The following is a 27,847-nucleotide window of genomic DNA, read 5'->3' as shown; positions in this document are numbered from 1 at the left end:
ATATTGCGGTTCCGGAACTCAATCCCTCTCCCCAATGGAACCTAACACACCGTATGCCTTCTTAACAGCACTATCCACCTCAGTGGCAATTTTCAGGGATCTATGCACATGGACTCCAAGATCACTGCCTTCCTGTTATTCTTCCCAAAGTGAATCACCTCACATTTAGCTCTGTTGAACTCCATTTGCCACCTCTCAGCACAATTCTGCAGTTTATCCAAGTCCTCCTGCAACCTATAACATTCTTCCAAACTGTCCACTACTCCACCGACTTTAGTGTCGTCTGCAAATTTACTAATCCATCCACCTATGCCTGTGTCTAAGTCATTTAAAAAATGACAAACCGCAGTAGTCTGAAAACTGATCCTTGTGGTACACCACTGGTAACCGGACTCCAGGCTGAATATTTTCCATAAACCACCACTCGCTGTCTTCTTTCATAAAGCTAGTTTGTAATCCTCAATCCAATGCCTCTGCATTTTCTCCAATAGCCTACCATGTGGAATTTTATCAAAGGCTTCACTGAGGTCCATGTACACCACGTCAACTGCCCTACCCTCATCTACATGCTTGGTCACCTTCTCAAAAAACTCAATGAGGTTTATGAGACACGATCTGCCCTTGATGAAACAGTGTTGACTATCTGAAATCAAATTGTTGCTTGCTAGATGATTATAAATCCTATCTCGAATATTCCTTTCCAAAAGCTTTCCTTCAACAGACGTAAGGCTCATTGGTCTAACTACCTGGGTCATCTCTGCTGCCCTTCTTGAACAAGGACACAACATTTGCAATCCTCCACTCTGGTACTAAACCTGTAGACAATGACGACTCAAATATCAAAGCCAAAGGCTCTGCCCTCTCCTCCCAGAGAATCCTTGGATAAATCCCATCCGGCCCAGGGCACTTGTCTACTTTCACTCCTTTTCTAGAATAGATAACACCTGTGTGCAACTAACCTCAATCCTTTCGAGTCTCATATCTCGTACCTCATTCTTCTCCTCTACAATATTCTCCTTTTCCTGAGTGAAGACCAATGAGAGATATTCATTAACACCTCTCCAATCTCCACAGGGCCCACACTCAACTTCCCACTTCTGTCTTTGACTGACCCTATTCCTACCCTAATCATCCTTTTATTCCTCACATACCTGTAGAAAGCTTTAGGGTTCTCCTTTATGTGTTAAAGACTGCTCATGTCCTCTCTTTGCTCTTAACTCTCTTTCAACCCTTCCAAGCTGATCTGTAACTCTCCATCGCCTCATCTGAACCATCTTGCCTCATCAACACATAAGCCTCCTCCTTCTTTGTTACAAGAGATGCAATTTCTGTTGTAAACCACGGTTCCCTTACCTTATCACTCCCTGCCTGATAGGGACATACCTCTCAAGGGCACACTATATCTGTTCCTTAAACCAGCTCCACACTTCAATTGTTCCCATCCCCTGCATTTTGCTACCCTATTCTATGCATCCTAAGTCTTGCCTAATTGCATTATAATTGCCCTTGCCCCATCGATAACTCTTAACCTGTGGCATGTTCCTATCCCTTTAAATTGCTTTCTGAAACCTAACTGAATTATGGTCACTCTCTCCAAAGTGTTCACCTTCCACTAAATCAAACATCTGGCCTGATTCATTACCAAGCACCAGATCCAGTGTGACCTCCCCTTTTGTCGGCCCTTCGACACACTGTGTCAGAAAGCCCCTCCTGCACATACTGGGGAAGTTAAAGTCCCCCATACTGACCACCCTGTTCCTTTCACTCCTACCCAGAATAATTTTGCTAATCCTCTCTTCCACCTCCCTTGAACTCTGCGGAGGCCTATAAAAATACTCCAAGCAGTGTGACCTCTCCGCTCCAGTTTCGAACCTCAGCCCACATTACCTCAGTAGATGAGTCCTCATCAAAAGTTCTGTCAGCCACCGTTATAATATCCTTGACCAACAAGTCCACGTCTCTCCCTCTTTTACCGCCTTGGCTGTTCTTAATGAAAGATCAAAACCCTGGAACCTGCAACATCCATTCCTCACCCTGCTCTCTCCATGTCTCCGAAATGGCCACAACATCCAAGTCCCAGGTACCTATCCGTGTTGCAAGCTCACCTACCTTACTGCGGATACTCTGGCGTTGAAGTAGAAACACTTCAAACCACTTCGCTGTCTACCAGCACATTCCTGTGACCCTGAAATCATGTCCCTGTCCTTCCTCCTCTCATCCTCCTGTGCACTACAGCTACACCCCCCGGTTCCCACCCCCCTGCTGAGCTAGTTTAAACCCACTCGAATAGCTCCAGCAAATTTCCCACCCAGGATATTAGTACTCCTCTGGTTAAAGTGAAGACTGTCCTGTTTGTACAAGTCCCACCTTTCCCAGAATGTGCACCAATTATCTAAAAGCCTGAAACCCTCCCTCCTGCACCATCCTTGCAGCCACGTGTTCAGCTGATATCTCTCCCTATTCCTTGCTATCACGTGGTACGGGTAACAAACCAGAGATAACCACTCTGTTTGTTCTAGCCCTCAGCTTCCACCCTAGCTCCCTGAAATACTGCCTTACATCCCTATTCCTTTCTTTTGTGGTTAGCACTGCTGCCTCACAGCGCCAGAGCCCCAGGTTCAATTCCCCACCCACGTCTGCACGGGTATCCTCCCACAGTCCAAAGACGCGCGGGTTAGGGTGAATTGGCCAAGCTAAATTGCCCCATAGTGTTAGATGACGGGGAATGTGGAAGATGGACCATCAGGTTCTGAAGCTGCTGCTGCTCCTCCTCTGCAAATACAGATAGAGCTTCACCTCAGACTGCAACTTCCTTTCTTCATTCTGGGGTTAAATTGTTGACTTGCAGCAACTGAAAAGAAAGCGAGTGAATCCAGGGAGGGGACAGAGTCGGGAAACGTTGGTCCAGGTCTGTGTCTCAATTGGCAAACACACGGCAAACGCAGTCCCACAGTGTGAAGTTTAGACTGGATTACATTAATGTGGAAACAGGCCCTTCGGCCCTACAAGTCTACACCGCCCCGCCGAAGCGCAACCCACCCATACCCCTACATTTACCCCTTACCTAACACTACACTCAATTTAGCATGGCCAACTCACCTGACCTGCACATCTTTGGACTGTGGGAGGAAACCGGAGCACCCGGAGGAAACCCACGCAGACACGGGGAGAACGTGCAAACTCCACATACTCAGTCGCCTGAGGCGGGAATTGAACCCAGGCGATTCAATTCCCGGTTATAACCGGTTATAGCCTTGATTATGAAAAAATAACTGCTGAAAGGAGGTGCGTTGTTTAAATGGCGATATATTGGGATGTGAAGAAAGTCGGGACTGCAGATCCTGGAGATGAGAGTCGAAAAGTGTGGCACTGGAAAAGCACAGGAGGTCAGACAGCATCCGTGGAGCAGGAGAATCGACGTTTCAGGCACGAGCCCTTCCTCAGGAATGATGTGTGGATGTAGAAAGTGGCCTCAGTGGCCTTCCACACCAGTCACTGCCAGTTGTCAGACGGATGCAGCAAGCAATCAGCAAGGCAAGAGGTATATTAGCAAGAGGAATTGATTTCAGAAGTCGGGATGTCTTCCTGCAGTTAGGGGGTCATTGAATATATTCAAGGCTGAGTTCATCTGATTTTAGAACAACCATGAAGTGGATGTTTATGGGGGAAGGCAAGTAAAATGGTTTTAAGACCAGTACAGAACAGTGACAGAGTCATACAGCACAGAACAGACCCTTCAGCCCAATTAGCTCTGATCTCCAGCATCTGCAGTCCTCACTTTCTCCCCTAATTAAGTCTTCCCCTTTGGGAAAATAATTCTTCCTATCCACCCCTGTTTACACCCCTCATGGTTTTTAGGCCTCAATCAGGACCCCCCTCAACCTCCTTATTTCCAATGAAAATAATCCGAATCTACTCAACCTCTCCTCATAGCTAGCGCTCTCCATAACAGGCAACATCCTGGTGAACCGCCTCTGCACTCTCTCCAAAAGTATCCACATCCTTTTGGAAATCTGGCGACCGGAATTGTACACAGTATTCCAAGTGCGGCCGAACCAAAATCTTATATAACTTTAACATGACCTGCCAACTCTTTTACTCAATCCGTCCGATGATGGAACACGTGTTGTATGCTGCCTTGACCACTTTACTGACATGCATTGCCACCTTCAGAGAATAGACCTGAACACCCAGATCTCTCTGTACATCAATTCCCCCCAGGACCTTTCCATTTACTGTATCGCTCGCTCTTGAATTGCATCTTTCAAAATGCATCACCTCGCATTTGTCTGGATTGAACTCCATCTGCCATTTCTCTTCCCAACTCTCCAATCTATATTCTGCTGTATCGTCTGACAGTCCCCTTCACTATCTGATATTCCATCAATCTGAATGCCCATCTGCAAACTTGCTAATGAGGCACCCGATACCTTCACCTTTCAACCTACCGTGCTCCAGTGAAAAAAGTCCCAGCCTACCCACCAATAGGTGTGAATTCTGTCTGGGCCCCAATGTCGAGTCAGCCTGACATTTTTGATAGAAAAGCTCTGCATTTAAATTACGTTCTTGAGAAAGTTACTGAAAACAGGTTCTGAGATTAACATGCCAAAGAACAGAACCCCATTCTAAAAGATGGAAGATTTAATCTAAATTGTTTAATGTATCACAGCTCCATGAACTGGACTCCGTTGGTTATAAATAGTCTAATCATGATCTTATTCTCCACAACCACCTGAATCAGAACTTCAGAGCGCCAGAGATCCGGGTTCAATTCCCACCTCGGGCAACTGTCAGTGTGGAGTTTGCACATTCTCCCAGTGTCTGCGTGGGTTTCCTCCCACAGTCCAAAGATGTGCAGGTTAGGTGAAGTGGCCACGCTAATTTGCCTGTAGTGTTAGGTGAAGGGGTAAATGTTGGGGAATGGGTCCGGGTGGGTGGCTCTTCGAAGGGTTGGTTTGGGCTGAAGGGCCTGTTTCCACACTGTAAGTAATAAAATAAATCTAATCACTCCGAAAGCTAGGGCTTCCAAACAAACCAAGTTATGGCAGCAGCAGGAGGTTTGGATTATATTCACTAAAAACAGTTAAGCAGTTAGATAACACGTTCGAGTGGGAAGTGTGTATAACATGATCTCACAACTCCTATACTCAATGCTTTGAGCAATGAAGGAAAGCAAACCAAACGCCGCCTTCACTACTCTGTCCACCTGAGACTCTAGCACTCCAAGGGCTCTTTATTCTACAACACTCCCCTAACTGTGTCAGTCCTGCCTGGATTGCTTAACCAAAATGCAAACTTCTGATTTCTCGAAATTAAACTGCAACTAACACTCCTCGGCTCATCAGTCGATCCCATAGATTCTAATTTATAGTGAACTCTTTCCTCTCTTATTCTCTGGAAGCTGAAAAACTCCATCCCACACTCACTCCCTCCATTTTCACTTTGCTTATAGCAGAAGAATATAACTGAGAAACGTATCAGCCACGATAGAATGGAATGAGCAGACCTGGTGGCCTAATTTCTGCTCCTATGTCTTGTGGTCTCTTGCTGTCCTGGACACCGTGAGAGAGAATTGGGACCAGCATTGAACCAATCATGACTGGATATGGATCTACCTGCATCTAGGTAGATAGGCTGGGACTTTTTCACTGGCATATAGGAGGTGGAGATGTGACCTTATCAAGGTTTTTAAAATCATGAGGGGAGAGATGAGGTGAACGACGGGTTGGGGTTTCAAGATGAGGGAGCAAATTTTTATGGTGACAGGAGAAAGAGATTTTAAAAAGACTTGAAGGGCACAATTTGTTTTATACAGAGTGGTTCACATGTGGACTAAATGTCTAGAGGAAGTGGTGGATGCAGGTACAGTAACGTTTAAAAGACATTTGGATAAGTTCATGAATAGGAAAGGATTGGAGGGATATGGGCCAAAACACTGGCAGGTGGGACTGGTTTAGTTTGAGAACATAGTCAGCATGGACTAGTTGGACTGAAGGGTCTGTTTCTGTGCTGTGTGGCTCTGTAACTCTGTTCTATACTAGTCTTAAGAACATTTTCTTGCCTTCCCCACAAACATTCACATAAAAGTCAGATGAACTCAGCCTTGAATATATTCAATAACCCCCTAACTGCAGGAAGACATCCCCACTTCTGAACTTAATTCCTCTTGCTAATACACCACTTGCCTTGCTCATTGCCTGCTGCACCTGTCTGACAACTGGCACAGAAGGACACTGATGCCCCTCTGAACATCCACGCATCATTCCTGATGAAGGGCTCGTGCCCAAAACTTCGACTGTCCTACTGCTCGGATGCTGCTTGACCTGCTGTGCTTTGCCAATTGTCGTCTTCTCTACATTGGGGAAACCGAGCGTAAACTTGGGGAACGGTTTGCTGAGCATCACAGCCGGGTCCGCAGAGGCTGAGCGGACTTCCCAGTCTCCACCCATTTTAATACCCCTTCCCACTCCCCTTCTGACATGACTATCTTTGGCTTCCTCAATTACCACAACAAACCAAACCACAAATTGGAGGAACAAAACCTCATCTTCTGACTGAGCAGTCCACAGCCCGGAGTACTCAACACTGAGTTCTCCAATTTCAAATAATCTCCCATCCCATCCCCCAACACACTTCCCAGCCCCTTCCACTCTTCCCTGCCAACTAGATTCCTTCCTCCCAGTCACCAATTAGGTCGTACCAGGTTATGGGGATAAGGCAGGAACAGAATACTGTTTGAGGATGATCAGCCATTATCACAATGAATGGTGGTGCTGGCTCGAAGGGCAGAATAGCCTACTCCTGCACCTATTGTCTACTGTACACTCGACCTGTCTCCACCTATCCCCACTTCAATACCCTGCCCCCAGCACATCTTTGTTCCACAGCTCTCCCTATACCCACCCCCAATCCTGAACAAGGGTTACACCAAATACCTCGACTTCTCTACCTTCTGATACTGCCTAGTTTGCTGCGTTCTTTCAGTCTCCTGCCTATCTATTTTGCTAATTGAGAACAAAGGCCTGGACTAACTTTTCCAGACTCTTTCCCCTCACTGGATTCACTCCCATTCCTTTCAGTTGCTCCAAGTCAACAACTGAACCTCAGAATGAAACATAAATGGAAATGGGGGTGAGAAAAGAGAGTGGGTACTATCAGATGTTGGACAGAGGAAAGAAGTTGCAGTCTGAGGTGAAGCTTAATCTTCATTCAGAGAGAGGAGGAGCAGGAGCTTCAGAACCTCATGGTCCAACTTCCACATTCACCAATAGGGGAGCTCCGAAAGGCAGGAGGACAATTCTCCCTCCGGTCCTCCTTATGTGTCCATCAAGGTAGGTCTCGCCCCTTTTCTGCTGACAGCAAGGAACATGCCCAATGTTTTAGTGACAGCGGCAAACATGTGCCCTGCTTGTTGACACTGAGGAGTGTACACAATATACACTGTAGCAATGCTGGTGTTATTGACAGATTTTAAGTGTCCAAATTCCTATGGGAGAACAAAAAGGGTAGAGCCATAATTTTTTTTCCATGTGGCTCAATATTTGATTGCTTTTGCATTTGTCTGGCTGCTCAATGTTTTTATGTTTTTCCTCAATATGCACGGTAGCAATGCTGGTGTTATTGACAGATTTTAAGTTTCCAAATGCCTATTGGCTAACCAAAAGGGTACAGCCGTTCTGCCTGACTGCTCAGACAGAAGATGAGGTTTTTTTCCCCCATGTGGCTCGATATTTGATTGCTTTTGCATTTGTCTGGCTGCTCAATGTTTAAGTCTTTTCCTCAGTGTTGGGCTGAGATTCACAACTAGAGGGCATAGGTTTAGGGTGAGACCACAAAGGTACCTGAGGGGCAACGTTTCCATGCAGAGGGTGGTGCAAGTATGGAATGAGCTGCCAGAGGAAGTAGTGGAAGCCGGTATAATTACAGCATTTAAAACACATCTGGCTGGGTATATGAATAGGAAGGGTTTAGAGGGATATGAGTCAAGTGCTGGCAAAGGGGACTAGATTAATTTAGGATATTAGATTAGATTACTTTACAGTGTGGAAACAGGCCCTTCGGCCCAACAAGTCCACACCGACCCGCCGAAGCGCACCCACCCAGACCCATTCCCCTACATTTACCCCTGCACCTAACACTACAGGCAATTTAGCGTGGCCAATTCACCTAATCTGCACATTTTTGGAGTGTGGGAGGAAACCGGAGCACACGGAGGAAACCCACGCAGACACGGGGAGAATGTGCAAACTCCACACAGTCAGTCGCCTGAGGCGGGAATTGAACCCGGGTCTCTGGTGCTGTGAGGCAGCAGTGCTAACCACCGTGCCGCCCACCAAACAGTGCCATGCCAAACAGTGAGGGGCAAACAGCACAAGGATTAAAACAGTGAGGGGGAAACAGCACAAGGATTAAACACACAGTGAGGGGCAAACAGCACAAGGATTAAACACACACTGAGGGGGTAAACAGCACAAGGATTAAACACACAGTGAGGGGCAAACAGCACAAGGATTAAACACACAGTGAGGGGGAAACAGCACAAGGATTAAACACACAGTGAGGGGCAAACAGCACAAGGATTAAACACACAGTGAGGGGGTAAACAGCACAAGGATTAAACACACAGTGAGGGGCAAACAGCACAAGGATTAAACACACAGTGAGGGGCAAACAGCACAAGGATTAAACACACAGTGAGGGGTAAACAGCACAAGGATTAAACACACACTGAGGGGGAAACAGCACAAGCGCCAGTAAAAGCCGATGGAAAGTGAGTGTAAAATGTCACTATGACAGGACAGGCCCCACATTCCTTCCCCTCCGTCCCCCCCCCACAACCTGCCTCACCTTTCACGTCCCGGGCCCAGTACCTTCCAGGTGGCCCCATAGTTGACACAGGGGCCGCCCCACGACCAGTAGAACTCCACCACCCCGGCGGCCGACGAGTTCCCAAGCAGGCCCTTAACCCCATCCGCCTCCAGAATGCTCACCGGCTCCTGGCTGCTGTACAGCCGGCCGGTGTGGCCGTGACACAGCAGCTGCGCCAGGAAGGCGGCGGCGGCCAGTGACGGGTGTCTGCCCCGGGCCGCGCGGCGCCATTTTCCTAACGGCCGCCCTCCCGCCGCTTCCTCGCTCGAGCGACTTCTCCTCCCAACCGCCTTCGGCCCCGCGTGACGTCTGCACGGGGGGTGGGCGGGGCCGGGGCGCCTCACCGTCACCAAGCAACAGCCACCTCGCGCTACAACTGCTCATTCACAAAAACAAACTCTCCTGTCTCGCTCTGCAGCTGCAGGGGGGACACTGCCACGTTTCCAGGAGCCCTGTCTACATTGGGAAAGCTCACGGCTCAATTTAAACAGATATTCCCACATCTAACGGAACGGCGTCATATCGAAAGGGGGCAATCTGCATTTTAAAGGAACGTGGACATTTTAACGGGTATTTCTGCAAATAAAGAGGTTGAAATGGACGAGATTATATTTCAAAGGGATGTGGGCACATTCAAAGGGATATCTTCATATGTAAAGTGACGCAGTTATATCTAAATGAATCTACATTTCGAAGAGACGTTGCCCTATTCATAAGTAGAGACAGTAGGTGTGAATTCTGTCTGTGTCCCAATGTTGAGTCAGACTGACATTTTTCTGAGAAAAGCTCTGCATTTAAATTACATTCTTGAGAAGGTAAGTTATAGATTCGGGTGTCGGTGAGGGAGGATTGGCCGTGCTAAATTACCCGTAGTGACCAGGGATGTACAGGTAAGGGCGGAAATATGGAATAAGGGATTGGAAATGGCTGGGATACTGTTCAGAGGGCCAGAGAGGAAGAGATGGGCTAAATGGCCTGCTTCCACATTGTTGGGATTGTATGACCCTCCCCATAAAGGAGCATTTTATCGGCATCTATCATGTCAAGCCCCTTTCAGAATTGTACTAGTTTCAATAGAGGTATACAGCACAGAAACAGACACTTTGGTCCAATTCGTCCATGCTGACGAGGATTCCAAACTCAACCAGTCCCACTTGCCTGCATTTGGCCCATTTCCCTCTCAACGTTTCTATTCATGTACCCATCCGAATGTTGTAACTGTACCTGCATCTACCACATCCTCGCCAAGTTCATTCCACATGCAAATCACTCTCTTTCAAAATGTTGCCCCTCCGCTTCCTTTTAAATCTCTCTCCTCAACTCAAGTAATATGGCCCCAAGTTTTGAGTTCCCCGACGCTAAGCAAGAGGCCTTTGCCATTCAGCTTACCTCCACTCCTCATAATTTTATCCATCTCAATGAAGTCACCCCCCCCAAACTTCTGTGCTCCAGTGAATAAAGTCCCAGCCTCTCCTTATAACTCAAACCCTCCAGTCCTGGCAAATCTTTACCGAACCCTCTGTGATAAGAATACTTCCGATTCCAGGGCCATCAGAACTGTACTCAGTACTCTGAAAGTGGCCTCACCAACATCCTGTACAACCTCAACATGATGTCCCAACCCCTGTACTCAATGGTGTGAACAATGAATGCTATGCTGCTAAATGCCTTCTTAACTGCCCTGTCTACCAATGATGCAACTTCCAACGAACTATGTACCTGAACACCACTCCCCCCCCATGTCTGTCTGTTCTATAACATGACCCAGGGCCCTACCATTATCTGTACAAGTCCTGCCCTTTCTTGTTTTAACAAAATGCAACCCCTTGCTTGTATTAATACCTCTCTCACACATGCTCCCCCTCAGACACACACACACACACGTATACCCCCCAATACTCTCTCAGGCTTATACTCCATCACACTCACACTTTACCAAGCATGTACACACTCTCACACACAAACTCACATGCATCCACACACAATTCTATGAGGTGAATTTGTATTGGTAGAATTATATTTGCAGATGTATTCAATTTTGCTCAAAAAGTATACAATTTCCAGGCAGTCAGTCCATGTAATATTTTATGAATTTGGAAATAGAACCAGTCTGACTCAAGATTGGAATACTGACAGACTCAGTTCTCAGGAAGAAAGGGAGGACTGCAGATGCTGGAGATCAGAGCTGAAAGTATGTTGCTGGAAAAGCGTAGCAGGTCAGGCAGCATCCAAGGAGCAGGAGAATCGCCGTTTCGGGCATGAGCCCTTCTTCAGCCCTTTCCTGAAGAAGGGCTCATGCCCGAAACGTCGATTCTCCTGCTCCTTGGATGCTGCCTGACATGCTGTGCTTTTCCAGCAACACATTTTCAGATTCAATTCTCACATCTTTAAATGCAATGTCTGAGCTGAGATGTCACCTTCTTTATAAAACCTTCAGTCATCTCAAGAATGTGATTTAAAAGATGTTCTGGCAGTTACACGTTAAGGAACCAATACGTGCACCCATTCTCAGATGAAAGACTTGACAGTCATCTAGGTTTGTTCAATACATTCCATCAGTTGCAAGTCACTGATCTTTTGATATACGTTCTGTGTCTTACGTTCATCGGGTAGCTGTGGAGCAGCACTCAGAAAGCTAGTGCTTCCAAATAAACCTGTTGGACAATAATCTGGTATTGTATGATTTTTTTAACTTTATCAACCCAGTCTAATACCGACACCTCCACATCGTTTCTAGTGAACACAGCCCACACCTCCTGGTGCTGCCAGTAAACTTTACAATGCTGATGAAACAACGCAGTACCTGAAAGATTTACAATTTCTAACGATACCAGCTACTCATTCACTGCTCCATCTGATACACGACATTGGAAACTCAGTGCAGGAGGCTGAAAGAGAGGAGTAGCTTGAAACAAAAAACCTCTTGGAGCTCAAAGCTTTCAATGAGAGTCTGAGCCTGGCAGTAAGTTCAGGTAACCTTTATTGTGACTCTACTTTGTTACAGCTTCAGATTCCCCCCAGCAAAAAGGCATAGACAAAGTAGCTGCTTTTTAAACAGCTCAAGATCAAAGCCCACACTTACCCCACTGTCTTTACTATTGGGCAGCACCAGGTTGTAATTGGATCCTTGTAACAGCTGGAACCCGGAGGAAGTATTGCCTCACTCAGCAATTTCAACCCATACCCTTTATCCTGGTACGTTTCTCCCTGCTCATTTGCAAGTGGGGGGAGGGCAGTGTAGTGTCAACCAAACTGCTGTGGGTCTGGGGTCACGTGTAGGCCAGACCGTGTGAAGGATGCAGCTGGAACGATTGAGTGAATCCTCTCCTAACAAGGGAGAGAGGGAATCAGATGGGAGCTTTCTCCCCCGCACCACCCGCTCCCTGAAATGGTCTCATTGTTAGATTCCGAACTCCACATTTCTGACCGAATACCAATTCTGCCATCTGTCGTGGCAGGATTCGAACCAGGGAGTCTCCAGAACCAGGCTGATAGTCCAATCGAAAATGGCACTCGGCCGTCGCTCCTTCAATCCCCCTGCGATGGCACGTGAACTCGCTGGTGCTCCGGCAGAGGGGAGGAGCAGGTGAAGCCCTTCCCGCACTGAGAGGTGAACGGCCTCTCCCCCGTGTGGACCCGCTGATGCCTCAGCAGGGTGGAGGATGTGCTGAAGGCCTTCCCGCATTCGGGGCAGCTGAAGGGCCTCTCCCCCGTGTGGAGATGCTGGTGGCTCCGCAGGTTGGAGGAGCAGGTGAAGCCTTTCCCACACAGAGCAGGTGAACGGCCTCTTTCCTGTGTGGACATGCTGGTGCCTCAGCAGGGTGGAGGAATTGCTGAAGGCCTTCCCACACTCGGGGCAACTGAAGGGCCTCTCCCCCGTGTGGACACGCTGGTGCCTTAGCAGGGTGGAGACCTGGGTAAAGTCCTTCCCGCACTCGGGGCAACTGAAGGGCCTCTCCCCCGTGTGGACACGCTGGTGCCTTAGCAGGGTGGAGACCTGGGTAAAGTCCTTCCCGCACTCAGGGCAGCTGAAGGGCCTCTCCCCTGTGTGGATCCGCCGGTGGGTCTGGAGGTTGGAGTAATTGCTGAAGGCCTTCCCGCACTCAGAGCAGATGAAGGGCCTCTCCCCCGTGTGGACCTGCTGGTGCCTCAGCAGGTCGGAGGGATAGTTGAAGCCCTTCCCGCACTCAGAGCAGCTGAAGGGCCTCTCCCCCGTGTGGACCCGCCGGTGGGCCAACAGGGCAGAGAAAAACATGAAGGCCTTCCCACAATCGGGGCAGCTGAAGGGCCTTTCCCCCGTGTGGTCCCGCTGGTGGGCCAGCAGGTGGGAGGAATGTTTGAATGCCTTCCCGCAGTCGGTGCAGGGGAATGGCCTCTCCCCGGTGTGACTGCGCCGATGAGTCTTCAGGGCGGACGGGAAACAGAAGCCTTTCCCACAGTCGCCACACTTCCATCGTTTGTCCACGGGGCTGGATTCCTCGGGTTTCTCCATGGCGAAAGCTTCAGCCGCACACAATCGAATTTCCAGCCCCTCCCTGTCGTGAATTCCTCTTTCCAGGTCGTATAGCTGCTACACGCTCCACAATTAGTGCGCTGCAACAGTGGAGTCTCTCGTCCAGTCGCACTGATGCTGAAAACGTACTCAGTCAGGAACCAAAAAGCTTTGATCCCTCTCACAGAAATCACAGTCGAAAATCGTTGTGGTCCTGGTGGACTGAGTGACTGTCAGACATTGACGGCGAAGTGAGGATCGCAAATGCTGGAGAGTCAGTCGAAAAATGTGGCACTGGAAAAGCACAGGGATGTCAGACAGCATCCGAGGAGCAGGAGGGTCAATGTTTTGGGCCTAAGTCCTTCATCTGTTGATTGAGAAACTTCCGCCATCAGATCTTCAAATACGCTGTAAAAAGAGATTACAAAAGCCATCACTGTCAGTGCAGGGTAGAAATTCTGAACAAGCAATTCTACTTTCTGTGGAATATTCTTTTCTTTTATTATTCCACATAATTGAAAGCACCATCCCACTCTCTCTCCCCCTCTGTTCTCACTCCGCTCTAACTAATTCCCCTGAAGGTGCTGAGTCAGGATCTTACAGGGGCAGAAAAGCAAAAACATCAAGACTGACATCTCTCTGAATTTTGGATACTTCCACCTGAAAGTTAATATCTTTCACAACACTCGGATCCTGCTGAGAGTGAGCAGGTCTGATTCGGTTTTTCCTTCCATTCTTTCCCGGTTGTCTTTTGCAAGTTTTGAAAACTTTCCCAATTCTGAGTATATGATTTGGGAAGTTATGTTGTGGCTGTACAGGTCATTGGTTAGGCCACATTTGGAACATTCCGCACAATTCTGGTTTCCTTCCTTGAAAGGGCTCAGAAACATTTATAAGGATATTGCCAGGGTTGGAGGATTTGAGCTAAAGGGAGGCTAGGGCTGTTTTCCCTGGAGTGTTGGAGGTTAGGGGGTGACCTTATAGAGGTTTATAAAATCATGAAGGGCATAGATAGAATAAATAGGCAAAATCTTTTCCCTGCAGTGGGGGGGAGGGGGAGGTCCAGAACAAGAGAGCATAGGTTTAAGGCGAGGGGGATAAAAACAAGAGATCTGAGGGGCAACCTTTTCACACAGAGGGTAGTAAATGTATAGAATGAGCTGCAGGAGGAAGTGGTGGAGGCTGGTACAAATACAACATTTAAAAGGCAGCTGGATGGGTACGTGAATGGGTAGGATTTAGAGGGATATGGGCCAAGCGCTGGTAAATAGGATTGATTAATTTCAGATATCTAGTCAGCATGGACAAGATAGACTGTTTCTGTACTGTACAGCTCCATGGCCATCTACTTCATTTTGAAATGTTTGCACTATCACTTGGAACACCCTGTTAGGGTTCAGAGTGTGCCAGGTCCTGACATCTCCTTCCTCATGTCTCCTGTGTATTTTAAAACAATAGTACTGTTTGTATGTTACTGGGTTAGTACTTTAAACACAAAGACACATACAATATAATCAGAATTTCTATTCGGTACAGACAGTGATGACTTGTTTCAACTTTGCTAACAGGGTATCTGAAGGGGAGGATCTGCAGACAGAAATCTCGGAAGAAATTCCATAACACGATCTGACAGGGTCACTCAATATCATTGGGGGTTGAGTCTGGAAAGAGAAATCCATTCGACCTGCTTCAAAAAGGTACTGGACATCAGTGTGAGCAGAGGAGCACTCAGAGAGGAGCACACCAGTGAACTGAGCTTTAACTGGTTACACAGAATGAGTGTATGTGCCCCAGTGAGCTGACTTTGGAAAAGACTGAGGGGGGGGGCTGGGGCATTTATTTTACCCTGGAGCATCAGAGCCTGAGGGGTGACCTTAGAGAGGTTTATAAAATCATGAGGGGCATAGATGGGGCAAATAGCCTAAGTCTTTTCCCCCCGGGCGGGGGGGGGTCAAAAACTAGAAGGCAGAGGTTTAAGGTGAGAAGGGAAAGATTTAAAAGGGGCCTATGGGACAACTTCTCATGCAGAGGGTTGTGCAGATATGGAACGAACTGCCAGAGGAAGTGGTGGAGGTGGGTACAACTGCAATGTTTAAGAGGCATTTGGTTGGGTATATGAATAGGAAAGGTTTGGAGGCATATGGGCTGAGTGCTGCCGGGGGGGGATTAGATTGGGTTGGAATATCTGGTCAGCATGGATGAGTTGGACCGAAGGGTCGGTTTCCGTGCTGTACACCTTTTTGACACTATGACGAGCACTCGGGGCGTGGCTCATTCATCAGGTGATTGTGGAGTATAAAATCATAAGGCAGCCCATCTTTTAGTATGAGCTGCTCGTATCATTCATTTGTAAATCGCCGAATTTCCTGAAAGACATTTTCTTGAGATAACAAGGTTTTAGAACAAAACGTGACATCTCAGCTCTGACAATGCATTAAAGGTGTGAAGTCAGAGTCTGTCTGTATCACAATCTCGAGTCAGACTGGTTCTATTTCCAAAGTGCAATTTACAAAATATTACATGGATTGAACAGTTGGTATATTGTGCATTTTTGAGAAAACTAGAATGTCTCTGCAAATATAATTCTGCAAATACAAATTCACCCCCATGGTTGTATGTGTGTGTGAATGAGACAGAGAAAAGTCTATTTTGTGCTGTATATCCCTATGTCTATTTGATAACAGATGCTTTCTGTTGGTGTAAATATTGTTGTAAATCATAGCTGGGTATGAATAGTTAGATGTCAGGGAGAGAGAATGCCTCAAGAGGGGCACTATAAGAATCGTGGGGAGCCCTATTTCTGGTTTACTTCCTCATGAACAAACATTAAGCATGAGCATTTATTTATTTCTAATTTTGTTCTGTTTTTCTTGTTTGATTCCCAGCTAGGACTACACTCTGTGTCTGGATGGTTGACAGGCTGGGAGATTGTGGCTCGAGTCTTGAATAACTGAATGTTTTATTGTTCCAGAAGGTGTGGGGGTGGGGGTCAAGGCTTCAGCAGAAATCTAGCAGAGCAGAGAACAGACCAATATCTTACTCTGTGGACAAGTGAAATCCGAGCTGATCGTGGCTGATATATCCACTGGCTCAGCTCTTCTTCCCTGCATTATCCCAACTACCCTTAACTCCCTGACCATGAAAACCCATCCAATTGTGTCTTGAATATACTTAATGAAGATGCCTCTCTACTGCTTCCTTGGGCAGAGAATTCCATAGATTGACTACTCTCCAGGAAAAGCAGTTCCTCATCTGTCCCAAATGGCACGGTGGCACAGTGAGTAGCACTGCTGCCTCACAGCGCCAGAGACCCGGGTTCAATTCCTGCCTCGGGCAACTGTCTGTGTGGGTTTCCTCCGGGTGCTCTGGTTTCCTCCCACAGTCCAAAGATGTGCGGGTTAGGTGAATTGGCCATGCTAAATTGCCAGTAGTGTCAGGTGAAGGGGTAAATGTAGGGGAGTGGGTCTGGGTGGGTTGCTCTTCAGGGGGTTCGGGAGGTCTTGTTGGGGTGAAGGGCCTGTTCCCACACTAAGTAATCTAATATAATCTAAAAGCTACTCCCCTCAACTTGAGGCCTGGTCTCATCCACCAGCAGAAATGACTGGATAGGGTAGGAGTAAAAATAATGACTGCAGATGCTGGAAACCAGATTCTGACTTAGTGGTGCTGGAAGAGCACAGCAGTTCAGGCAGCATCCAAGGAGGAGTGAAATCGACGTTTCGGGCAAAAGCCCTTCATCAGGAATAAAGGCAGAGAGCCTGAAGCGTGGAGAGATAAGCTAGAGGAGGGTGGGGGTGGGGAGAAAGTTGCATAGAGTACAATAGGTGAGTGGGGGAGGGGATGAAGGTGATAGGTCAGGGAGGAGAGGGTGGAGTGGATAGGTGGAAAAGGAGATAGGCAGGTAGGACAAGTCCGGACAAGTCATGGGGACAGTGCTGAGTTGGAAGTTTGGAACTAGGGTGAGGTGGGGGAAGGGGAAATGAGGAAACTGTTGAAGTCCACATTGATGCCTGGGCTGAGTTCGTTTGATTTTTGAACAACAAAGTGTGGATATTTATGTTGTGTGGTTGAGGTGGTTTTTTTGACTGCTGTGTGTGTTGGATGCAGGTACAGTAACCACGTTTAAAATGGAATGCAAGACAATGGTTTTAAGACCACAACAGAACAGTTACGGTCAGATAGCACAGAAACGGACCCTTCAGTCCAACTATTCCATGCTGACTATGTTCTCACACTAAACTAGTGCCACTTGCCAGTATTTGGGCCATATCCCTCCGCACCGTGCCCATTCAGGTACTTATCCAAATGTCTGTTAAACGTTGCATCTGTACGTGCATCCACCACTACCTCTGGACATTCATTCCATACATGAACCACTCTCTGTTCATGAAAACCTTTTCCCGAATCGGTCCACGCCGTGCATTCATTTACAGCAACCGAAAGGAAAGGGAAGTCAAAGATTGAATCCAAGAATGAAAAAAAAAGGAAAAGGAGTTGGGAAGAGAGTGCCGTACTCACAGATGGTTGACAGAGTAGGGAGGTTACAGTCTGGAACAAACTCACTCTTCATTCAGAGACAGAGCAGCAGCAGCTTCCGAAGCTCGTGTTGCAACTTCTGCATTCAGACAATAGGAAGGCTCTGATTGGCAGGAGGACCAGTCACCTTCCGGTCCTCCAAGGCTTCCAATTGGCCCAAAAGAAAGTCGCGACGCGTGCTTTGCGTGAAGCGACGAACATGCGCAGTTTCATCCTTGTACCGGCGAGCACGCGCAGTCTGCTCTCTGGCGATGCTGCTGTTACTGACAGAATTTAAGTGTCTGAATGCCAAGAGAAGTTAAAAAGGGGAGAGCCACCCTTTCTTCCCCATGTGATATTTACCTTTCCTACACGCCCCATGACTTTATACATCGAAATAAGGTCACCCGACAACTTGTGGTCGTCAACAGGGCGACCAGAACTGTACTCAGTCCTCTCCACGTGGTCTCCCCAATATCCTGTACAACCACAACGTGATGTCCCAACTCCTACACTGAACGGGGTGAACAATGAAGGAAAGTGTGCTAAACGCCTCCTTCACAACCCTGTCTACCAATGATGCAACTTCCAAAGAACTATGTTCCCGATTTGGAGATGCCGGTGTTGGACTGGGGTGTACGAAGTTAAAATTCACACCACACCAGGTGATACTCCAACAGGCTCATTTGCAAGCATTAGCTTTTGGAGCGCTGCTCCTTCATCAGATGGTTGTGTCTTAGATCCTGTTCCACAAACATCCCATGAAGGAGCAGTGCTCCAAAAGCTCATGCTTCCAAATAAACCACTTGGACGATGACCTGGTGTTGAGAGATTTTTAACTTGATGTGCCTGAACCCCTCCACGCCACCCCACCCCCATGAATCTGTTCTGCAAGACGATGCAGGGCCCTACCATTAATGGTACAAGTCCTGCCCTTGTTTTAGCAAAATGCAATCCCTTGCCTTTATCTCTTGCTCTCTCAGACACACACACACCCTAACACTCTCACCATCACACAGGCTTATATTCCATCTCACACACATTTCATTAGCATGTATGCGCAAACTCGCATACGCACGCATATACACTCCTGCAGATACAGTCACACATAAGGGCGGCACAGTGGTTAGCACTGCTGCCTCACAGCACCAGAGACCCGGGTTCAATTCCCGCCTCAGGCGACTGACTGTGTGGAGTTTGCATGTTCTCCCCGTGTCTGCGTGGGTTTCCTCCGGGTGCTCCGGTTTCCCCCCACAGTCCAAAGATGTGCAGGTCAGGTGAATTGGCCATGCTAAATTGCCCGTAGTGTTAGGTAAGGGGTAAATGTAGGGGTATGGGTGGGTTGCGCTTCGGCGGGTCGGTGTGGACTTGTTGGGCCGAAGGGCCTGTTTTCACACTAAGTAATCTAATCTAATCTAAGTCAATGGAGTGAACTTCCATTTGCAGAATTATATTTGCAGATATATTCATTTTTGCTCAAACATCATACAAACTGCAGACAGTCAATCCATGTAATATTTATAACTTTGGTTAGTAGAACCAGTCTGATTCAAGATTGGGATACAGACACTTTTGTGCAGTATCTGAGCTGCGATGTCACCTATTTTTATAAAACCTTAAATCATCTCAAGAAGGTGAATTAAAAGTAGTTTGGGGGATTACCTATTAATGAATTGAAACGTGCAACCCATACTAAAAGATGAAAGATTAATCTGCAATATAGATTTGTTTAATATGTCCCATCTGTTGCATGACACTGTGATCATTTGCTATAAATTCTGTGTCTTATGACCCTGCTCCACAGCTACCTGAGGAAGCGCTCTGAAAGCTCATGCTTACAAATAAACCTGTTGGACTATTAGCTGGTGTTGTGTGATTTTTAACATTATCCACCCCAGTCCAACACCGGCACCTCCACATCGTTTCCAGTGGACACAGCCCACACTTCCCAGTGCTGCCAGGAAACCGTACAATGCCGATGACATGATGTAGTACCTGCACTCTTGAAAAATTGACAATTTCTGACAATGCTGGCTACTCATTCACTGCTGCAACCAATACACAACATTGGAAACATAGAACAGGAGGCTGTAAGAAATGGGCACAGCAGGACAGGCAACATCAGAGAAGCAGGAAAATCAATGTTGCCCGTAAAATGTCGATTTTCCTGCTCCTTGGATGCTGCCTGACCTGCTGTGCTTTGCCAGCACCACTCTAATCTTGACTCTGATCTCCAGCATCAGCAGTTCTCACTTTCACCTGTAAGAAATGAGCAGTTTAAAAACAAAAAACAGTTGCAGTTCAAAGCTCCCAACGAGAGTCTGAGATCGGCGTGAAGCTCAGGTAATCTTTATTGCGACCCAACTTCGTAACAGCTTCAGAATCTCTCAGCAGAAAGGCGTAGAAAAAGTAGAAATTTTTTAAAAACACCTCAAGGCCAAAAAGCACACACCCCCTCCAACCCCTCACCTGCTTCATTATTGGTCACTTCCCAGTTGACCCTTTGTAATTGGATCCTTGGTACAGCCTTAACCCGGAGAAAGTATTGCCTCACTCAGCAATTTCAACCCGTATCCTGTATCCAAGTAAGTTGGATGGGCAGTGTAGAGTCAATCAGACTGCTGTGGGTCTGGAGTCACGTGTAGACCAGACCGGGTAAAGGATGCAGCTGGGACGACTGAGTGAATCCTCTCCCACAACGACAGTTTCCTTCCCTAAAAAGGAACTGAGTGAATGAGATGGGGGATTTCTTCCACCCCAACCCCACCAACATTGGTTTCACCGTTAGATTCTGAACTCCAGATTTCTGACTAAAATTCCAATTCCACCATCTGTCGCAGTGGGAATTGAACCCGAGATCCCTGGAACTGGGTCAATAGTCCAGACGATAATGGCACTCGGCCATCATTCCTTCAATCACCCTGCAACAGCACGTGAACTCGCTGGTGGCTCCGCAGGTAGGAGGAGCGGGTGAAGACCGTCCCGCACTCGGGGCAGTTGAAGGGCCTCTCCTCCGTGTGGATCCATTGGTGGGTCACCAGGGCAGAGGTGTGGGTAAAGACCTTCCCACATTCGGGGCGGCTGAATTGCCTCTCCCATCTGTGGATCCGCCAGTGCCTCAGCAGGTTGGAGGCCTGGGTAAAGGCCTTCCTGCACGCGGGGCAGGGGAATGGCCTCTCCCCCTTGTGGACCCACTGGTGAGTCAGCAAGTTGGGGGAAATCACTGAAGGCCTTCCCGCACTTGGGACAGCTGGAGAGACTCTCCCCCGTTTGGACCGGCCGGCCGGTCAGCAGGGTATATACCTGCGTAAAGGCTTTCCCACACTCTGGGTAGCTGAAGGGCCTCTCCCCCTTCTTTGGTGCCTCAGCAGCGTGGATGAATTAGTGAAGGCCTTCCCGCAGTCAGGGCAGCTAAAGGGCCTCTCCCCTGTGTGGATCCGCTGGTGGGTCAGCAGGGTGGATGAATGGCTGAAGACCTTCCCACACTCGAGGCAGCTGAAGGGCCTCTCCCCTGTGTGGACCTGCCAGTGCTACAGCAGGGTGGAGGCCTGGGTAAAGGCCTTCCCGCACTCGGGGCAGGGGAATGGCCTCTCCCCTGTGTGGATCCGCTGGTGGGTCTGGAGGTTGGAGGAATTGCTGAAGGCCTTCCCACAGACAGGGCAGGGGAATGGCCTCTCCCCGGTGCGACTGCGCCGATGAATCTCCGGGAAAGGCGGGGCACGAAAGCCATTCCCGCAGTCGCCACACTTCCACGGTTTCTCCACGGGGTGGGATTCCTCAGTTTCTCCATGGTCAAAGCTTCAGCCACACACAAACGCGTATGGAGCCCCTTCCCACCGAATTCCTCTTCCCAGGCTCTGCACTCAGGGCCTCTCATCCAGTCCCACTGCTGCTGAAAACGTGCTCAAACAGGAACCAAACTGCTTCGCTCCTTCTCACAGAATCATAGTCAAAAATCATTGTGATTCTGATGGATTGAGTGACTGTCAGACATTGACGTCAAAGTGAGGACTGCAGATGCTGGAGATGAGAGTCGAAAAGTGTGGCACTGGAAAAGCACACGAGGTCAGACAGCATCCGAGGAGCAGGAGAATCGACGTTTCAGGCACAAGTCCTTCCTCAGGAATGATGTGTGGATGTAAAAAGTGGCCTCAGCGTCCTTCCACACCAGTCACTGCCAGTTGTCAGACGGATGCAGCAAGCAATCAGCAAGGCAACAGGTATATTAGCAAGAGGAATTGATTTCAGAAGTAGGGATGTCTTCCTGCAGTTAGGGAGTCATTGAATATATTCAAGGCTGAGTTCATCTGATTTTAGAACAACCATGAAGTGGATGTTTATGGGAGAAGGCAAGCAACATGATTTTAAGACCAGTACAGAACAGTTACAGTCAGACAGCACAGAACAGACCCTTCAACCCAACCAATCCATGCTGACTATATTCACAAACTAAACTAGTCCCACCTGCCTGTGTTTGCCCCATATCCCCCTGAACCTTTCCTATTCATGAACTTATCCAAATGTCTTTTAAATGTTGTTACTCAACCTGCATCCATTTCCTCTGGACATTCATTCCACACAAACCACTGTTTAAAAAAAAAAGGTGCTCCTCATGTGTTTTTTAAATCTTTCTCCTCTCACCTTAATTTGCAGCCTCATCTTGAAACGACACATGCCAATCACCTTATCTTTGCCCCTCGTGGTTTTGTAAACCTCTAAAGAGAACAAAGAACCTTACAGCACAGGAACAGGCCCTTCAGCCCTCCAAGGCTATGCTGATCGAGATACTCTATCTAAATCTGCCGCCTATTTTCTAAGGATCTGTATCCCTCTGCTCCTTGCCCATTCATGTCTCTGTCTAGATACATCTTAAATGACGCTATCGACACCACCCCTACTGCCTCCGCTGGCGATGCATTCGAGGCGCCCACCACCCTCTGTGTAAAGAATTTTCCATGTATATCTCCCTCAAACCTTTCCCCTCTCACTTTGAACTCGTGACCCTGAGTAATTAAGTCTTCCCCTCTGGTAAAATAATTCTTCCTATCCACCCCTGTTTACAACCCTCATGGTTTTTAGACTTCAATCAGGACCCCCCCTCAACCTCCTTATTTCCAACGAAAATAATCCTAATCTACTCAACCTCTCCTCATAGCTAGCGCTCTCCATAACAGGCAACATCCTGGTGAACGTCCTCTGCACTCTCTCCAAAAGTACCCACATCCTTTTGGAAATCTGGCGACAAGAATTGTACACAGTATTCCAAATGCGCCAAACCAAAATCTTATATAACTTTAACATGACTTGCCAGCTCTTTTACTCAATCCGTCCGATGATGGAACGCGTGTTGTATGCTGCCTTGACCACTCTATTGACACGCATTGCCACCTTCAACGAACAATAGACCTGAACACCCAGATCTCTCTGTACATCAATTTTCCCCAGGACCTTTCCATTTACTGTATAGCTCGCTCTTGAATTGCATCTTCCAAAATGCATCACCTCGCATTTGTCTGGATTCAACTCCATCTGCCATTTCTCTTCCCAACTCTCCGATCTATATTCTGCTGTATTGTCTGACAGTCCCCTTCACTATCTGATATTCCATCAATCTGAATGCCCATCTGCAAACTTGCTAATGAGGCACCCGATACCTTCACCTTTCAACCTCCTGTGCTCCAGTGAAAAAAGTCCCAGCCTACCCACCAATAGGTGTGAATTCTGTCTGGGCCCCAATGTCGAGTCAGCCTGACATTTTTGATAGAAAAGCTCTGCATTTAAATTACGTTCTTGAGAAAGTTACTGAAAACAGGTTCTGGGATTAACATACCAAAGAACAGAACCCCATTCTAAAAGATGGAAGATTTAATCTAAATTGTTTAATGTATCACATCTCCATGAACCCAGACTCTGTTGGCTATAAATAGTCTAATCATGATCTTATTCTCCACAACCACCTGAAGCAGCAGCAGCAGCACTTCAGAGCGCCAGAGATCCGGGTTCAAATCCCACCTCGGGCAACTGACAGTGTGGAGTTTGCACATTCTCCCAGTGTCTGCGTGGGTTTCCTCCCACTGTCCAAAGATGTGCAGGTTAGGTGAAGTGGCCACGCTAATTTGCCTGTAGTATTAGGTGAAGGGGTAAATGTTGGGGAATGGGTTTATAAAATCATGAGGAGAGAGATGCGGTGAACGACGGGTGTCCTTCCCCTCAGGTTGGGGTTTCAAGATTAGTGAGCAAATTTTGATGGTGACAGGAGAAAGAGACTTTAAAAAGACTTGAAGGGCACAATTTTTTTTATAGAGAGTGGTTCACATGCGGACTAAATGTCTAGAGGAAGTGGAGGATGCAGGTACAGTAACGACATTTAAAAGACATTTGGATAAGTTCATGAATAGGAAAGGTTTGGAGGGATATGGGCCAAAACACTGGCAGGTGGGACTGGTTTAGTTTGAGAACATAGTCAGCATGGACTAGTTGGACTGAAGGGTCTGTTCTGTGCTGCATGGCTCTGTAACTTGGTCCTATACTAGTCTTAAAACCATTTTCTTGCCTTCCCCATAAACATTCACATAAAAATCAGATGAACTCAGCCTTGAATATATTCAATGACCCCCTAAGTGCAGGAAGACATCCCCACTTCTGAACTCAATTCCTCTTGCTAATACACCACTTGCCTTGCTCATTGCCTTCTGCACCTGTCTGACAACTGGCACAGAAGGACACTGATGCCCCTCTGAACATCCACGCATCATTCCTGATGAAGGGCTCGTGCCCAAAACTTCGATTGTCCTACTGCTCGGATGCTGCTTGACCCGCTGTGCTTTGCCAATTGTGGTCTTCTCTACATCGGGCAACCGAGCGTAAACTTGGGGAACGGTTTGCTGAGCATCACAGCCAGGTCCGCAGAGGCTGAGCGGACTTCCCAATCTCCACCCATTTTAATGCCCCTTCCCACTCCCCTTCCACAACAAACCAAGCCACAAATTGGAGGAACAAAACCTCATCTTCTGTCTGAGCAGTCAATAGCCCGGAGGACACAACACTGAGTTCTCCAATTTCAAATAATCTCACATCCCATCCCCCAAGTCACTTCCCAGCCCCTTCCATTCTTCCCTGCCAACTAGATTCCTTCCTCCCATTCACCAACCAGGTCATGGGGATAAGGCAGGAACAGGATACTATTTGAGGATGATCAGCCATTATCACAATGAATGGTGGTGCTGGCTCGAAGGGCAGAATAGCCTACTCCTGCACCTATTGTCTATTGTACCCTCTACCTGTCTCCACCTATCCCCACTTCAATACCCTGCCCCCAGCACATCCTTGTTCCACAGCTCTCCCTATACCCATCCTCAGTCCTGAACAAGGGTTACACCAGATACCTCAACTTCTCCACCTCCTGATACTGCCTAGCTTGCTGCGTTCTTTCAGTCTCCTGCCTGTCTATTTTGCCAATTGAGAACAAAGGCCTGGACTAACTTTTCCAGAGTCTGTCCCCTTGCTGGATTCATTCCCATTCCTTTCAGTTGCTCCAAGTCAACAACTGAACCTCAGAATGAAACGTAAATGGAAATGGGGGTGAGAAAAGAGAGTGGGTACTCTCAGATGTTGGACAGAGGAAAGAAGTTGCAGTCTGAGGTGAACCTCAATCTTCATTCAGAGATAGGAGCAGCAGGAGCTTCAGAATCTCATGGTCCAACTTCCACATTCACCAATAGGGGAGCTCCGAATGGCAGGAGGACAATTCTCCCTCCGGTCCTCCAGTGCTCCTTATTTGTCCATCAAACGTAGGTCTCGCCCCTTTTCTGCCGACAACGAGGAACATGCCCAATGTTTAGGTGGAACAAGTGCCCTGCTTGTTGACACTGAGGAGTTTACACAATATGCACTGTAGCAATGCTGGTGTCATTGACAGATTTTAAGTGTCCAAATTCCTATGGGAGAACAAAATGGGTACAGCCATAATCTTTTTTCCCCCATTGGCTCGATATTTGATTGCTTTTGCATTTGTCTGGCTGCTCAATGTTTAAGTCTTTTCCTCAGTGTTGGGGTGAGATTCACAACTACAGGGCATAGGTTTCGGGTGAGACCATAAAGGTACCTGAGGGGCATCGTTTCCATGCAGAGGGTGGTGCATGTATGGAATGAGCTGCTAGAGGAAGTAGTGGAAGCCGGTATAATTACAGCATTTAAAACACATCTGGCTGGGTAAATGAATAGGAAGGGTTGAGAGGGATATGAGTCAAGTGCTGGCAAAGGGGACTAGATTAATTTAGGATATCGGGCTGGCATGGACAGGTTGGACTGAATGGGTCTGCTTCCGTGCTATGACTGAATAATAAAAAGTCTACTTTTCCAAATAACAAACTATATCCATGTTAACAAGGCTTAGTGTACCACATGCTTTACTAACCATTCTCAACAGGTCCTGCCCCTTCAATGACTGAGGAATATGTACATGCTGGTGCATAGTATCCTTCACTCGTATTTACACACTACCCTCAGCAATTGCACAAGTAACAGCAAAGGGCAAACAGCACAAGGATTAAACACACAGTGAGGGGCAAACAGCACAAGGATTAAACACACAGTGAGGGGGCAAACAGCACAAGGATTAAACACAGTGAGAGGCAAACAGCACAAGGATTAAACACACAGTGAGGGGCAAACAGCACAAGGATTAAACACACAGTGAGGGGGCAAACAGCACAAGGATTAAACACAGTGAGGGGCAAACAGCACAAGGATTAAACACACAGTGAGGGGGCAAACAGCACAAGGATTAAACACACAGTGAGGGGCAAACAGCACAAGGATTAAACACACAGTGAGGGGGCAAACAGCACAAGGATTAAACACACAGTGAGGGGTAAACAGCACAAGGATTAAACACACAGTGAGGGGCAAACAGCACAAGGATTAAACACACAGTGAGGGGCAAACAGCACAAGGATTAAACACACAGTGAGGGGGCAAACAGCACAAGGATTAAACACACAGTGAGGGGTAAACAGCACAAGGATTAAACACACAGTGAGGGGCAAACAGCACAAGGATTAAACACACAGTGAGGGGCAAACAGCACAAGGATTAAACACACAGTGAGGGGCAAACAGCACAAGCGCCAGTAAAAGCCGATGGAAAGTGAGTGTAAAATGTCACTATGACAGGACAGGCCCCACATTCCTTCCCCTCCGTCCCCCCCCCACAACCTGCCTCACCTTTCACGTCCCGGGCCCAGTACCTTCCAGGTGGCCCCATAGTTGACACAGGGGCCGCCCCACGACCAGTAGAACTCCACCACCCCGGCGGCCGACGAGTTCCCAAGCAGGCCCTTAACCCCATCCGCCTCGAGAATGCTCACCGGCTCCTGGCTGCTGTACAGCCGGCCGGTGTGGCCGTGACACAGCAGCTGCGCCAGGAAGGCGGCGGCGGCCAGTGACGGGTGTCTGCCCCGGGCCGCGCGGCGCCATTTTCCTAACGGCCGCCCTCCCGCCGCTTCCTCGCTCGAGCGACTTCTCCTCCCAACCGCCTTCGGCCCCGCGTGACGTCTGCACTGGGGGATGGGCGGGGCGGGGCCGGGCCGGGGGTGGGCGGGGCCGGGCCGGGGGTGGGCGGGGCCGGGTCGGGGATGGGCGGGGCCGGGCCGGGGATGGGCGGGGCCGGGCCGGGGAGCCTCACCGTCACCAAGCAACAGCCACCTCGCGCTACAACTGCTCATTCACAAAAACAAACTCTCCTGTCTCTTGAGAACGATAGAAAGGGACAAGGTGAGTAAATGTACCAACAATCAAAACTGGATTCTGAAGGTCACAAAACTTGAAACTAAAAACGATGTTTCTGAATGGTGTCCATTGTAACAAAATTGACTGCACACATTGAAGAGAATAATTATGATCTGAGACTCCTTGCAGAGGCATGGCTTCAGGATGACAAGGATTGGATCCTGAATATCGAGGTAGGAGTCAA

At 48.0% G+C, this 27,847-nt stretch overlaps 1 protein-coding gene and 1 pseudogene across 2 annotated transcripts in view; both read right to left on the bottom strand.

The window, feature by feature from the left end:
• Positions 1-27,847, bottom strand: part of LOC148144987 (uncharacterized) — a 518,924-nt gene that overhangs the window by 130,974 nt on the left and 360,103 nt on the right. The gene's annotated exons all lie outside the window — the stretch shown is intronic.
• Positions 11,832-27,411, bottom strand: LOC148144996 (uncharacterized; annotated as a pseudogene). The gene is made up of 2 exons (XR_015751708.1): positions 27,243-27,411; positions 11,832-13,768 (listed from the first exon to the last, which is right to left on the bottom strand). The product of XR_015751708.1 is annotated as an uncharacterized LOC148144996 (transcript).

This window comes from Chiloscyllium plagiosum, unplaced genomic scaffold (genome assembly GCF_037043375.1).
Source record: "Chiloscyllium plagiosum isolate Xiang-an unplaced genomic scaffold, Cpla_swu_hap1 HiC_scaffold_27, whole genome shotgun sequence".
In the NCBI taxonomy this organism is placed as follows: domain Eukaryota; kingdom Metazoa; phylum Chordata; class Chondrichthyes; order Orectolobiformes; family Hemiscylliidae; genus Chiloscyllium; species Chiloscyllium plagiosum.
Note: the sequence above shows the minus strand (reverse complement) of the source record. Positions and strands in the feature narration are given on the sequence as shown.